Genomic DNA, 15,803 nt, shown 5'->3' on the forward strand with positions numbered 1-15,803 from the left:
GAGAGAAAGAGAGAGCAGAGAAAGAGAGCAGAGAGAAAGAAAAAGGGTAGAGAGAGGAGAGAAAGAAGAGAAAGAGGGCAGAAGGCAGAGAGAAGAGAGCATGTGCTTATAAGTTTAGGCTCAAGAAGGGTTGCCTAGGAGGATGTGGCAGGTGCTGACTGGCAGGGTGACTCAGGAACAGTGAGCAGACACTGTGTCCTGCAGGGATTGGTTGAAGAAGAGTGCCAAATTCAAAGTTTTTTTCCTCAAATATTATTCCAGATGTTTTATAATAGTGTTTCATTGTTATTATTGTTGAGATTGACATTTAAATTCATAGACTTTGAGTAAAGTAAATTATCTTTCCTAATTAATGGTGATGGACCTCATCTAAGCAGGAAAGTATTATGCTAGAAGAATTTCTTTGTTTCTCTGTTTGTATCAAGTGCAAACACACACACACACACACACACACACACACACACACGCACACCCTACTTCCTGTTCATTCTGTTCATCTCTAGTACCCTGACAAATGCAGATTTTGTTATGTGGTTCTAAGAGAAACATACATTTAATTTTGACATTCTGAACTGATTCTGGAGTTTCTGTAATAACCTTTCTAGTTTGCTTTTATTTAAAGAAAATAGTGAATCTGTGTGTGTAGTAAATATTGCTATGATAGTCCCTGAGATAATGTGATAATGTCATTGTTGGATACTCCTAATCAAACCTTTATAAGGTGCAAGGATCTAGGTCTCCATATGTAAGATACCATAAATACTTTTGTTAAATTAATTATTATTACTAAAATTGTCTGGTTGTCTTAATGTCACTGAAAAAGGTAGGAAAGAAAAGGATGTGCTAAAAGATTTATTCCCAGGTGTCTTCTACTGTCTGCAAAACATCCTTATTTCCTCTACCACAGAACTGTTTTTATTGAAAAACAACCTGGACTTCCATCCTGAGTGGTTGGGTTACAATTTAAATTCAATTCCCAACCTTATGGTGTTGGCCATCAAAGTGGATGCAATGGTTGTGAAGGAGTGGGGTATAATATGTTGGACTAGGAGTGTGCGGGAAGACCCTGATGTGCCTAGAGACATCAAGCCCCTAAATTCTGATGAGTTGTCTTTGTCAGTCGAATCAGCCTATCCACATCAACTGAGGACATTAAACTCCATTTTCCACGAAAAGTGTATGGCCTTTTTTGAAGCAATGGTCTTGAGAGACCACTGAGGGTCCTTGGGACTCACTTTCACTGGCACTCTTTATTTTTGGTTCTATAACTAGAGTCAAGGCCCCAAAATTCCCTAAATATGAAGTATAGGATGGGACCATAATATCTAAGAGCGCTGAAAGCAAAGAAACTACTCAATTTTTCTAATTCTTATATCCAAAAATTTGGGGAATAAATGTGGAAATAGATAGTAAGGTTGTGGGATAATATGAAAAGAACATAAAGTTGGATTGAGCTGAATTTATGGACAAGAGCTCACTAAGAAAAAATTCTGAATTTAGTGTTGTGGTTAGGGAAGTAGAAATGATTTTTATATTTTGTTTTTTTTGGTTGGATGAAATACAAAGTAAAGTATTCCCCATAGTAAATAAATTTCAATGAGTAAATGTCTTGGTTTACTGTGCTGTACAGGTTCAAAGATTTACAGAGATTAAAATCTTAGATTAATTTTTTGTTAAGACTTACTCACTCATCTTGGGAGATCCAGACGACACACATTTTCTACCATTGTGAGAAATAAGTTTGTGAAGGGAGTGCCTGCATCCCAGTGATCAATATTTTCTGTAGAATGAAACTTGCAATATTGTAGCTGCTGCCATAAACTAGGAAACTTGAATGCAAGAAGAATAATCAGATCTTTGAATGATGGGGGCCAAGTGACAGCACTAATTGTCCAAAAAGCAAATAGTACCTAGGTACTTATAAAGGACTGGAGTCAAAAGAGCCATCAGATTATTATGAATCATGACATATTTAGGCATTGGTAGGAAGATCATCCTATTTCTATAAATGAAATAGATAGGAAGCCTATTAACTTATTCTTTTATCTCTATAATCAGAAAAGTTTAGGTCAAGTGAGTGGGAAAACCTAACTCAAATCACATAGTAATCACTGCCCCTCTCTAAATTCTCTACCTAAAGAAAGTTTAGAGATTAAGAATAAAGACATGGCAAGATCCCTTCAGGAAGGATCATACACATCCAAAAATTTCATTCTGCTAATCTTTCTCCCATCTTTCTCCAAAGGGATGAAATCTTTCACCAGATTGACTGCACATTGTGGAGAAGGCAATAATAAAACCTTTTGTTGATTGCTATACACTAGCTCTGAACTAACACTAATTTCAGGAAACCTAAAATGTCACTAATTAGTATAGGGGCTATGATTTTAAGGGGAAAAATGGGCATTGACTCAAATGTATTTCACAGTGATATCAGTGGATTCCAAAACCATCTTGTGGTTATTTCCCCAGGTGAAGAATGTATAACAGAAATAGATATATTCAATATCTGGCTTAATTCTGAAATGGTTTCTCTAAACTCTAGAATAAAAGCTATTATGGCAGAAAAAGCCAAGTGAAAGCCAACAGAATAGCTTTTACCTAGAAAAAAACATTAAACCAAAAACAATACTGAACTCCTTGAGGAATGGCAGAGATTAGCAGCACCACCAAGGACTTGACACATCCAGTGGTAGCAATTCTCACCACATTCCCATGAAAGTCTCCTTTTTGGCCTGTGAAGAAGACAGATGGGTCTTGGAGAATGACAATGGATTATCATAAATTCTAACAGGTGGTGAGTCCAATTGTAGCTGCTGTACCAGATGTGGTTTCATTGCTTGAACAAATTAGTGTATCCCCTGGTACCTGGTATGAAGCTATTTATATAGCAAATTCATTTTCTTCTATATCTGAGAGTAAATAACTCCATTAAGCCATTTGCTTCTGGCTGTCAAGGTCAGCAATACAAGTTCTGTGTTATCCTTCAGGATATATCAACTCTCCATTCCTATATAATAATTAAGTTCACAAGGAACTTGACTATCTTTTTTTGTAGGTATAACATTGGCCTATTACACTGATAAAATTTTATTGTTTAGATCTAATGACTTATAAGTAGCAACTGCTTCAGACTTACGGAAAAAAATATTTACTTATCAATGGGGTACATTATATACAAGAAAAAAAAACACAAACAAAAACTCAAGGGCTTTAAATTGAAGTGAAGTTCCTAGTAGCCTAATCATGTGAGGCATGTTGAAAGTCCTGCTAATATGAAAGACAAATTCTTATGTGTGGTCTCTCCTACAACCATAAAGGAGGCCCAACTCCTAGTGGGCCTGTTTGGATATTGGAAGTGACATAGTCCTCATTTATGGTTTCTTTGGCCCATTTACCATGACCCCAAAAGCTGCTCATTTAGAGTGAGATCCAGAACAAATGAAGGCTCTGTAATGTGTCCAGACTGCCATATGATTTCATTATACCACTTGAGCCATATTATTCAGCAGATGCAATGGTGGTCGAATTATCAGTGGCAGATAAGGATGCTGGCTATCAATTCCCTGTTGGTGAACTGCAGCACAAAACCTTAATAATTTGGAACAAAACCCTACCTCCCTCTGTGAATACCTACTCTCATCTTGAGAAACAGACTATGACTTGCGACTGAGCCTTAGTGAGGCTAAATACCTAGCCACGTGACACTAAGTTACCATGCGTCCTATGCAATCATGAACATTGCACTATTTGACTCAGAAGGCCATTCAGTTGTTAGGTACAGCACTTCTCTGTAATCAAATGACAGTGATATGTAGAGATTAGGCTTAAGCAGGCAGTAAAGACACAAATAAGTTACATGAAGATGTGTCTAAAATGCTCAGGGGCTCCACTCTTGGTAAATTATCATCTTTCTCCCAGACTATACCCATGACTTCATGGGGTGTTTCCTAAGGTCAGTTGGTAGAAGAAGTAAAGACTTGGGCCTGGTTTACAGATGGTTCTCCATAATACACAGATGTCCCTGATATTGTACAGCTATAGTGTTATAGCCTTTTTAGAGCACCACTGAAGGAGAGTGGTGAAGTTCAATCTTTCCAGGTACCAGACTTACAGGACAGAATCAGGTACTTAATTTGGCTTAGAATTAGAAATTGCCAGACATGAAATAATTTATTGATTTGTTGACCATAGTCAATGGTCAGGTATGTGATTAGAAAAGGGATGTGCTTATAAAATCGATCACAATGATATCTAGGGAAGAGTTTTATGGCTAGATGTTACTGTACAAAGGAAAAAATGAAGCTGGGTGAGGTATCACTCACCTGGGTCCCAGAGACTTGGGAGTGTGAGGCAGGAGAATGGTGAGTTCAAAGCCAGCCTCAGCAAAAAGCAAGGCACTAAGCTATTCAGTGAGACCCTGTCTCTAAATAAAATACAAAATACGGCTGGGGATGTGACTCATTGTTTAAGTGCTTCTGAGTTTAATCTCGAGTATTCCCACCCCCCACCTCCCAAAAAAAGAGAAAAAAGAAAAAACATGAAGATACTTGTGTTGTGTGTAAATGTTCACAGAATGGGTTACTTCAGCAAAGAAATATTGTAATAATCAATAGAATGATCCATTCTGTGGATACCAGTAAGCCTCTTTCTCCAGCCATTCCTGTTACATCCCTATGGGCTCATAAAAAGAGTGGTGATGGCAGAAGAGATGGAGGCTCTTCATGGAATTACAGTGTTATTCCATGGAATAACTAAGGCTGAACTGGTTACAGGCACTTGTTGAGGGCCCAATCTGACAGCAACAGAGATTAACAGTGAGTGAACCCTTTCCTGAATTGAGTAGCTAGCTACCCTGTAGCAAGTTGATTACACTTGACCACTACCATCTTGGGAGAGTCAACTTTTGTTCTTATTGAGCAGGCACTCATAGTGGGTATAGATTTTTCCTTCCCATCATTTAATGTTTCTTCTCAAACTACCATCTGTGGACTTATGGAATATCCATCATAAAGTTTTTCTATATTGTGTTGATTCTGACTATGTAAAATAGTTTATAGTAAATAAAGTTTAGTAATAAGCACAAGCTCATGAAATTCACTGATTTATAATGTTCTTCACCAGCCTGATACAGCTGTTTATCATGTCAACTAAGCAGCAATACTTTGTAGTTTGGGCATGGTTCTCCAGGAGGCTGTATGTGCTCTGTGTCAGCCACAATGCACAGTGTTATTATTATTCCCACAGTCAGAAATCAGTACTGAGCCAGGATTCACCGCTTTTGAATTACAGGTTGTAAATGAAAGTGGCACCACTATTCTGCACCATACTTTGACCCATTGGCAAAATATTGTTTCCTATCCCTCTAACCTCTGCTCTGGTGGCCTAAGGATCTTAATTTCAAAGGGAAGAATGCCCGCACCAGTGCAAAACATGATTTTATTGAACCACAAGTTAAGGCTGGCCCCAGCCATTTAGGGGATCTTCATGCTTCTGACACAAAATGCAAGAGAATTACTGTGGTGGCTGGGGTGATCAATCTGGACTACTAAGGGGTAACTGGACTATTACTCTACAATGGAAGAAAGTATATGTAGAATATAGGGGATCCTTTAGGGCATCTCTTATTTTACCTTGCCTCTTTTGCACCTTAGAGAAAATCATTTTGGTAAAGGTCACTTCTGGCTCACTAATCACAAGATAAAATGAACTTGTTTCAGTAACTATTTTGTTTGACCTTTGGAGCTTGTCATTTTTTTTTTGTTGTTGTTATTCCTAAAATGTTTTTCTTGTTTTGTCTTCCATGATACTATCTTAGGTTTATATTTTACTTTCTACTAATGAGAGCAAAACCTTTACCTGATTTACAATTAAAATTTAGGATTCTCTTTCCTCTGTATTTTTTCCTAGGGTATATTACATACTTGTGTGAATTTTTTCCACTCAAATGCACACAAGATATTTTTAATGAATTCTAGATTAATGAATTCAAGTATCTGTAATAGACTTTACCTGGTTATTTTCAAGTAATTACGGAATAAAATATCTAACACTGATTTTTTTTTCATGTTCTCATCCCAAATCTTTACAAGATACTAATAAAAAATAAGTCAAACATCTGTGTCACATTTTTACATCTCTTTTATACTCTATGTGCAATTATCCACTAATTTCGGAAGATTTTGCCTCTAACAGTATTCCTCTAATCTGCCTCACCCTTTATATGTCCATGGTGAATAGAAGTTGACATTTTTTAATTTTCTCCCATCTCTTAGATCTTCAACTCTAATATCACATTTCCTCCATTACTTCCTATACAAGCTCACTATGCTCTTTTTCTTCCTTCCTACAAATATCCCCTATCTAGATCTCAGTTTCTCTGTCTTTGATGCATATTTTATTTATTAATTTATTTTAATGTTTATTGGTGCATTATCATCATATACAATAGTGGAATTCTTTTTTTATGACATATATGTACATATGTATAACAATATAATAATCACATTCCTAGTATTTTTCCTTTCTCTCCTCACCTCCCACGCCCTCCAATTGCTTTACTCTACTAATTTCTCTTCTGTTATTATTATTTTAATCATATATATACATGTATATGTATATATAATATTCATAATGGTATAATCATACATGGAAATAGAATAATTTATAGATTTTGTTCCTAAGTAATTACTCATAATCTCCCACCATCCTCCACTTGTTTACCCTTCTCTATTAGTCTACCTTGTACTTTTGTGAGATTCCCTTTGTATTTCTCTTTTCTATCTCTCTAGCTTCCACATAAAACAAAAAAATATTTGACCCTTGACTTTATGAGTCTTGAATATGTCACTTGGTACGGTGTTCTCTAGTTCTATCCATTTATCAGCATGTTATAATTTATTTATCTCATTTTTCATGGCTGAGTAAAACTCTCTTTTACAAATATACCACATTTTTTTATTCATTCATCCATTGACAGACATCTAGGCTTGTTCCTTAACTTTGCTATTGTGAATTGTTCTGCTATAAACTTTGTAAATCTTTTTTTCACTACAGTATGTAGATTTTAGTTTTTTTTGATAAATACCAAGCAGTGGGATTGCTACACCATATTGCAGGTCAATTCCTAATCTTTGGAAAAATCGCCATAGTATTTTCCAAAGTAACTTGCAGTCCCACGAAATATATAGAAGTACAACATTTTCCCCACATCCTCTCCAGCAAATCTTATTATTTGCATAATACCCATCAAAATACCAATGACATTCTTCAAAAAATTAGGGACAAAAAAAAGCAGGCCAAAAATTCTTATAAAAGAATAAAGGACTGAGAATATCCAAAGCAATACAGAGCAAGAGTGCTGCTGGTGGCATCACATTACCCAATCTCAATAAATGCTACAGAACTATAGTAACAAAACCAGTGTGGTCTTGAGACTAAAACAGACATGAAGACCAATAGGATAGAATAGAAGACACAAAGACAACCCCACATAGATACAGTCATCTGACACTTGGTAAAGTTTCTAAAAACATGCACTGGGAAAAATATATAGCCTTTTAAGAAATGGTGCTGGAAAATGTTCCTTTGTATGAAGTAGAAGAAAATTACATTTCTTTTGATCAACCTGAAAAAAAAAGCAATTCAAAGTGGATCAGAGACCTAGGAATTAAACCAAAACCACTGCGACTATGAGAAGAAATCATACGATCAACACTGCAACATATTGGCAGAGGCAAAAATTACCTTATTAAGACTACTAAGGCTCAGGAAATAAACTTAAGAATCAATAAGTGGGATGATGTCAAATTAAAAAGCTTCTGTACAGCAACAAAGTAAATTTAGAATGTGAAGAAAAAGGCTACAGATAGGAAGAAAATCTTTGCTAGCTACTCTTCTGACAGGGGATTTATATCCAGAGTTAATGAAGAACCTAAAAACAAATAACTCAATCAATAAAAGGACAAATAATCTAAGCAGCACTTCCCTAAGGAAAAAATACAAATGGTCAACAAATACACATGAAAAATATTCATCATCCTTAGCAATCAGGAAAATGCAAATCAAAACTACTCTGAAACTTTTTATCAGGGTTTTTAAAAACTTTACTCCATACAACCTCTTCTGGAAATGTCAGTCAAATCATTTTTCCAGACTCATCTCAGGTGCTTTCTAATCTGTGAAAACTTTCTTGAAGTCCTACATTTCTTGATACAGTTGCAGAGCATCCAGTGTCCCTCCAGTCCCACAATTTGTCTCCACTATAGTGCTTTTGGCATAGTACTAAAGTTATTGTTCACCTTTGGGAACAATATAGAATTATATACCCTGATATTGTCTGGTGCAATGGAGCAAAATGGAGACTACCTAATCTTAAATTTTAACTTCAGAATTTACTGGGTGTTGGACAATGGGTAGATTACTTAGCTTTCTGCACCTCAGTTTTCTCATATGTATTTTTCCTTATAATGCTGTTATGAAAAGATACATAAATTTACATTCGTAAAGCAATTAGAGGTGCCCAAAGGAATCACTCAGTAATGTTTACCTATTATATTTTAATGTAGGGGACTTCATATTTACTTTTAACCTCACCAGGCTTAATATGTATCAGAGTTTAATGCATGCTGATTCAAAATATATTCAATAAATAGAGGCCACTGAAACTAGGGACTGTATGCTTATTTTTTATTTTTTTGTCATTTTAAACAATTTAAATTTAAGTGTTGCTTCTAACTATAATTCATCTGTAATGACAACTTGGCTTTCAGAATTACTCTTAGAGGAAACAAGGGTCAGTATTGTCTTGATATATTGCCTTGAGTCTCTGACAAAACTTGGAAATAGACATAGGCATGCAATTGTCTGCATTGGAGTAAGCAACCAAATTATCATTAATTTGTGTATGTATACATTCATGTGCATAATTACGTGGATATTTGTGATTCAGGCTTTTTTCTTTGTCTTTAGTTTTAGCAACTAGCAATACCTAATATGTAATTTTTTAAAAGTAAATTAATCTCTGTCTCACTTGACTACATAGAAACTCACACCCAGGTTATTTTAGTAAATACAAAACATGTATTTTGAGAAATAATTGGCTTCAATTTAACATACTGTTATGATTTTTTTGTATGAAAAGTAAAGCAGCATTCATTCATTCAAAGCAATATATATATATATATATATATATATATATATATATATATATATATATATATTACAAAAGTATATCAATGTTAACATCTGCTTCTTTAAATACAATGGTTAACAAGGCTAATGGCCACTGAGCCACACACTGTTCTTTCTACGAATTTCTACATTGGATCATTCTTTCATATTTTGATACTTGCAAATAACTTTCTCTAAATGAATGGAGTCTCCAGTAGTAGGGACTAAGCCTTCTTTTAAAAAGAAAAAAGAAAGTTAAATTGGAGGCACAATGATAGTAGTCAGTAGACCATTGTGGTGGGCAATTTTGCATTTGCCTTTTTCCTTAGCCCTGAATTATATATAGTTGGTAATAATCTGCCTTTCTGTGTAATATCTCAAAGTCTTTATAGAATGAGCAGAAATATAAATACATTTGTATATTGTTTACATACATATATAAAATATGTTGAATTGGCCTCCATGCTATCATAATTTTATTCCCAAAATTAGAAGTATCAACACAGAGTTAATTAAACTTTAATTAGTTTCCTTGAGGAAAGAAAATGTTGGCAACTGACATTTCATTTACATTAGAAGTGTATTTTTGCTGAAGAAAAAGGAGTTTATATTACACATTACCAATGTACAGCCATATACATGTAGAAATAACATTCTATAAATGTCGTAATAGGTTAGATGTTGGATCTACTCTTTTTAATACAATCTACAAATGTTAACTTGTCTTCTAAGTGAACCAAATAAATTTCACACCATAATATTACAATGGTGGAATTCCAGAATACCAAAAAAGAACTTGGACAGTTAACCTAATATTTCCATTATAACTTAAGATCATTGGTAGGTAAAAAACTATTCTACCTTGAAAAAAAAAACAAAGTGTTATTACTTTGTTAACAAAATGTTCACTTTATTATCTCTAATTCTTGTGACTAAAGTCTGTGAGTCTGATCTAATTAAAAACAGAGAGTACCTTCTCTACAGGCATTTTCCAGGAATTTCAATGTGATATATATCATCTATCATAAGCAGAGCTTAGAAAACTAAAATCTTCAAAATGGTTAAAAGCTCTCCCTTGCATTCATTTGTACTGGGTTTCAAACCTCCATCTTTATATTTAGTTAAATAAAAAAAGAAGCAAGTGCACCAAAACTACATGAAATTATCTAAACAGGTCTTAATGGTTTTTACATCACATGATCCTATTGCAGAATTGTATAAGCAGAAGTTTTCAGCAATTACCTCAGAGACATCAGAACTTTGTAGTACCTTCTCCAAACTACCTAAGACCCTTCTTTTTCCTATGGTTCTAGTGGGTAGCTGTAATATTAGAAGGACATCTTTAAATTGGAACTCTTTGGGCCTCACTGTTTTTCTAACCATTTGGACTCACTATGACCTTCTGCTTAACCCATGGTTTAAAATCCAGGGATTGCATTTAGAAGGTCATCCCAGGGCTACAAACCCAGATTCAGAATTCTAGTAGGCAGCTGTCAAGGAGATAGCTGAACAATGCCATGATATCTACTGTTACTATTGTTCTTTTGTAAGATTATTTGAAACTGAATACCCAGAATGTATCTTACATGGAAAGCCAAGGGACTCAACTTTTATATATAGATAAATGTCCAGTAAAAAAACAAAAGCAAACCAAATTATTTTGGGATCCATACAACTGTGTGGTAATCCTGAGTATATGTTCATCTTCAGAAGTTTCTACTGGAACTTATTTTTAACTCTATTACTGGGTAAAATTTAAATACATTTCTAAAAGGCAAATTTTAAACAAAATAATACAAAGAATGTAGAGCATGAACAGATATGTTACTTTTACCCAAATTTTGTAATCACAAGTCCAATCATGGTTCTCTATAGTTTAAATTTTCAGAAAACTCACAGGATTTAATGTTCAAGAGACATGACCTTCTAAACCATGTCCAAATATCCTTCCTACCATTGTTTTCCATTTCTGTCTTTGCATTTATTTTGCTTATTTTAAACTCTCCTCAAGAGAGTTAATCTGATTTCATTAAAGTTCATGACAAAATCATTTGTAAAATTTAAAAAAAATTCACAAAATCAAAATAATATAAAAATATTCATTTTTTTGGAAAAATGTCTTTTTAAGAAATATTTATATTTTAGTTGTAGTTGGACAAAATACCTTTATTTTATTTCTTTATTATTATGTGGTGCTGAAGCTGGAACTCAGAGTCCCACACAGGCTAGGTGAGTGCTCTACCACTGAGCCACAAACCCAGTCCTGGAAAAATGACTTTTTGATAATGTGGATAAATTTTATCTATCTTAGACATAAGGAAAATTTTTAATAAAAGGAAAACAATTATCAAAACAAGCATGCTGAAAGTATTACCATTGACTATTTTTTAAAAATCTCTAAGCTTGTAATATGGTTTCAAAATTGTATGCTAGTTTCAATATCAAATGGTGCACATTTCTGATCCAATATTTATGCCTTTGACCATAAGTAACTTTAAAATAACTTGAAAAACATAACAAAGAGAAATTGTTTATAAATATAAGTAGGTCAAAACAGACAGGTTTTTAGAACTACAATCCTGATGGTGTTTCAAGCTTTAAATAAAAAGGGAAGGAATTAATCCTGCTCATTCAAGAACTTCAATATCAATTTAAGATATTATGCCTGGAGATTTTTCTTTTTGTCTCTGACTTGACTAGTGAACAATTTCAGACTGGCTGCAAACCATATGTGCTAAGGCTTTTTATGACATCTACATATTTTAACTTTGTTTCTTCTACAAAGAATGACAAAAATGGAAGCAAAATAAATAAACATGGAATGTATTCCAAATACACACACATTTATTATTTTCATTAAAATAATCAGGGGAATAAAAGTAAAGAGGGGTTAAATGATATTCCAAAGCTTATCCAGGCCATGAGTCAGGAAGAGAAATCTTGGATTGTAAGTCCAGTGGTCTAGTCACTGGTTTGTTCACTTCCTGTGCAAAACATCCATACACAATACACAATTCATATTCCCCCTTCCTATCAAGTGGTTTTCAAAAGAAACACGCCATTATCTTTCCCACATATTGAGGTTCGGAGTCCATGTACTCCTCCAGCACAAAAAATTGATTCCATACCCAGCCACGTTTAACTCGTTGGAAATGTGATCGTCGCCCTGGCAGATGGATAACATTTTCTCTTGGTTCTGTGCCTAAAGTCTGTTGTGGCTGTGGTTGAAGTGTTATTAGGAGACCCCTATCAAACAGGATCCAGAGAAGCAGAGATAAACAGTTCCTTGTAAGAATTGGCAAAGGCTTTCCTATAGCAGAGTACTAAAAACTCCAGTGCTTAATATAGAATTCTGGAATCCAGGTTTGAGGGGCCTGTGGTCTTCACCACTTAGATTTCTGTTTTATTGCAGGAATGATAATCCAGGCATTAATCTTTTTGAAGCTTCTGCTTTATTATATTCCATTTAAGGGGACCTGTGAAATAAAACAAGAAAGATACATTAAATTAATAAGACTTCATAATTATATCATCAAAATTGTCATTGTATCTCCCAACATTTAAAGAAACTAAAAGGAAAAACTTTAAAGTACTATCTTGGGAAATATTCAGGGCTATTTAAACTGTTGTAAGTTGAATAAATTACATAAAATTATTCCAGATTGAAAAGTTATAAATTAAAATAAAACAAGATGATTTTCTTCAAACAATAATATATTTAAATTTAATTATCATTTAAAGGAAAGAACACAGATAACTGTTTAAAAGTGAACAATAAGAAAAGGATTTTGCAACTTCAGCACTTGTGACATTTGGGGGTGGATCATCCTTTGTTTCTTAGAGACCCTTTATACAATTTAAAGGTTTTAGAAGCACCTCTTTATGTACTCTAAAGACGACAGTATAACTTATCCCATTCCAAGTTATGACAATCAAAAATATCTGCAAAGTTTGAAAAACTTTTTCTGACAGAAGAAAAATAGGTCAAGATGGAGAAGCAAAAATTTGAAGAAGGAAAAACAAACAAACAAAATCCCCCAAACTATTATTTTAAAGTATAGAGATTCCTAAAGTAAGAGAACTGAAAGAAAATAATTACAAATTTAAAATGAATAAAAATATCTCACTAAACCTCAAATGATTGATAAATTCATATTGTTATAAGAACTTTTAAACTTTAAGTAGAAAACGTGCTTCACCAGATTCACTGTACCAGAAACATTGAATGTATAGGAATAATTCTGTAGATAAGGTGCAGTGTAGAGCAAATGTGAATCCCTATGGCCAGGGGCAGGGGATATCTATTCTGCATTTAGGTATAATGAGATTTGAACTTTCCTTTTAATATGCATTTTTTTTTTTTTACTTTTGCCTAATGTTCAGTGACTAAAGACATTATGTGTTAGTTTAAAGAAAATAGACAGGGACTTTAGATAGTCCCTCTAAAATCATAAACAGAAAACAACCAGTCAAATAAATAATTATAAGCAAATTATGCCAATAATATGAAAAAGGCAACCCAAATATCCTGAAAACTTAACTTAGGTGAATAAAATCCTTCTTTAGGTGACAATTTCATTGAGAGCTACAATAGGACCATTCCTGTGTTTTATAAGCAGGTATGTGGAAAATGGTGTTGTTCCAGGGAGGATTTATAGCATTAGGGCCACAAGGCCCAGAGCCTATCAGGGTTTCAAGAGCCAAAAATGTTACAGGCCAGAAAATATACATAATACTTTCTAAAGAAGAGAACTGAAACCAAAGTTAATAATGGATTGATTAAACATCTATAAAAAATGGAAATTTTTGTCAACCAATCAGTTTTAACTAAGGCCAATACATACTCAGTCATGTATCATAATTAAAATGTATAAATAATTCTTCACAAATATTGTAATTTAAACATTTGAAGTGGGAGCAGTTCATTACACTTGAGATAAGATGTGCAGTGTGCAGTATCCAAAAGTCATGCTCTGGAAGTATTCTATAAGGACATTCCTAAAATAAAAAGCACAAAGAGGCATGGCATTTTCTCTATTACCCAAAGGAGTATGACTGTCAAAACATAAATATTATATATTTTATTACATTTGTAATTGTGGTGAATATATTTTATTATGTTTGAAATTGTGGTGGAGTGATGTTTCTATAATGTTAATTACACCTACATTGTCCATTATGGTAACCACCACTTACACGTGGCTATTTACTAAAAAAAATGGTGATAAGGGAATGTACTCTACTTTTAAATTACACACTGAATTTCAGAAACTTAGGATGAAAAATAATGTACAATATCTCACTATTAAGTTGTATATTTATTACTTGTTAATACAACAACATTTTAGATCAGAATAAATAAATATATAGTAAAATTAATTTCACCTATTTATGTTTGCTTTATTTAAACAAAAAAATTTTTTATTTGAAATAAAAAATTAAACCTACATAGGCAACTCAATTATGCCTTACATTATTTTCTGTTGGAAGGCACTAGTTCACATATTAGAGTTTACAATCAGAAACTTTGACTGAATATTATTCTTAACATTCAAAGGCAAATACCTAAAATGAAATATGTTTGTAGGAACAATGCATTAGGAGGTTAGATAAAAGATGAGTCTATTTTGAATGATCATAGTAGGCATATTTTCCTCATCTGTTTTTAAGTTTAAATTGCTAATGTTAACTTGTGAAATGTATTATTGACTTAAACTTTTCATTTATTCTGTTTCTTCTCATACCCAACTCAATCCTAGTCCTATCACATACAGGTTAGATGGGGAGATAAACATGAAGAGGAATTCCAGAACTCTAACTTCTCCTTCTACTATAAGTAATTGGTTTGTGCTTCTGCCTTCTTACTTCCGTGACATTTTTCTCCTCCACTTTTTTTGAGATGTGAGGTTCTGAAACCCAGAGTTTAGAAAGCATCCACATTTAAGTTCAATACTCAAAACAAATATTTTCTGTTGTATATTTCCAATACATTTAAAACTTGCATCACTTTTTAAAAAAAAAAGTAATTAAAAGTTTATTCCAGCTATAATGCAGGTTATACTGACTTTAAGGTAGCATCACATGGCATACTTTTGAGTCCATTCCCAAGATATTCTGTTGTGCTTATGTCTGTTTTATGGATCTGTGCAATATCTGTCACTAAAGGGTCATCTGGGTTTGGATCACATAGCAATGAAAAAATGCATAAAAGAACTTTAGAAATAGTTAAAGCAAGAGACCATTGTGATCTTAGAATATCAAGATAAATGTTGCCATTACTCTTAATATTTGGATAATAAATTCTTGTTGTAAATGCAAACTTAGCTGGTTTGAAGAGGTAGTCTATAGGAAAATGAATTGTCAAGAAGAATACACCACACTGATATGGGCTGTCATAAGTTCCCATAATTGTATCTTGCCAATGAATTAGAGCATTTGTTTTTAAGTTGAACATTGGGTTATATTCACCCTCATTACCATTAGAGGTTAAAAGTGTTTAAAAGATGAGTTTTCATCTCCTATGGAATAATAAATAAGAATTTCTAATCTACCTATGTTCTCCTTCTCTGTAGTATTAGAACATGGTTCTGTGATATGAAGTAATTAGTTCACAAATAATCAGTAAGTAGTAA

The 15,803-nt window shown here is 33.5% G+C and overlaps 1 pseudogene; it reads right to left on the reverse strand.

The window, feature by feature from the left end:
• Positions 1-15,248: 15,248 nt before the first annotated feature.
• Positions 15,249-15,595, reverse strand: LOC143640123 (ubiquitin-conjugating enzyme E2 D3 pseudogene; annotated as a pseudogene).
• Positions 15,596-15,803: the final 208 nt, after the last annotated feature.

The sequence above is a fragment of the Callospermophilus lateralis genome, unplaced genomic scaffold, assembly GCF_048772815.1.
Source record: "Callospermophilus lateralis isolate mCalLat2 unplaced genomic scaffold, mCalLat2.hap1 Scaffold_122, whole genome shotgun sequence".
Taxonomy (NCBI): Eukaryota; Metazoa; Chordata; class Mammalia; order Rodentia; family Sciuridae; genus Callospermophilus; species Callospermophilus lateralis.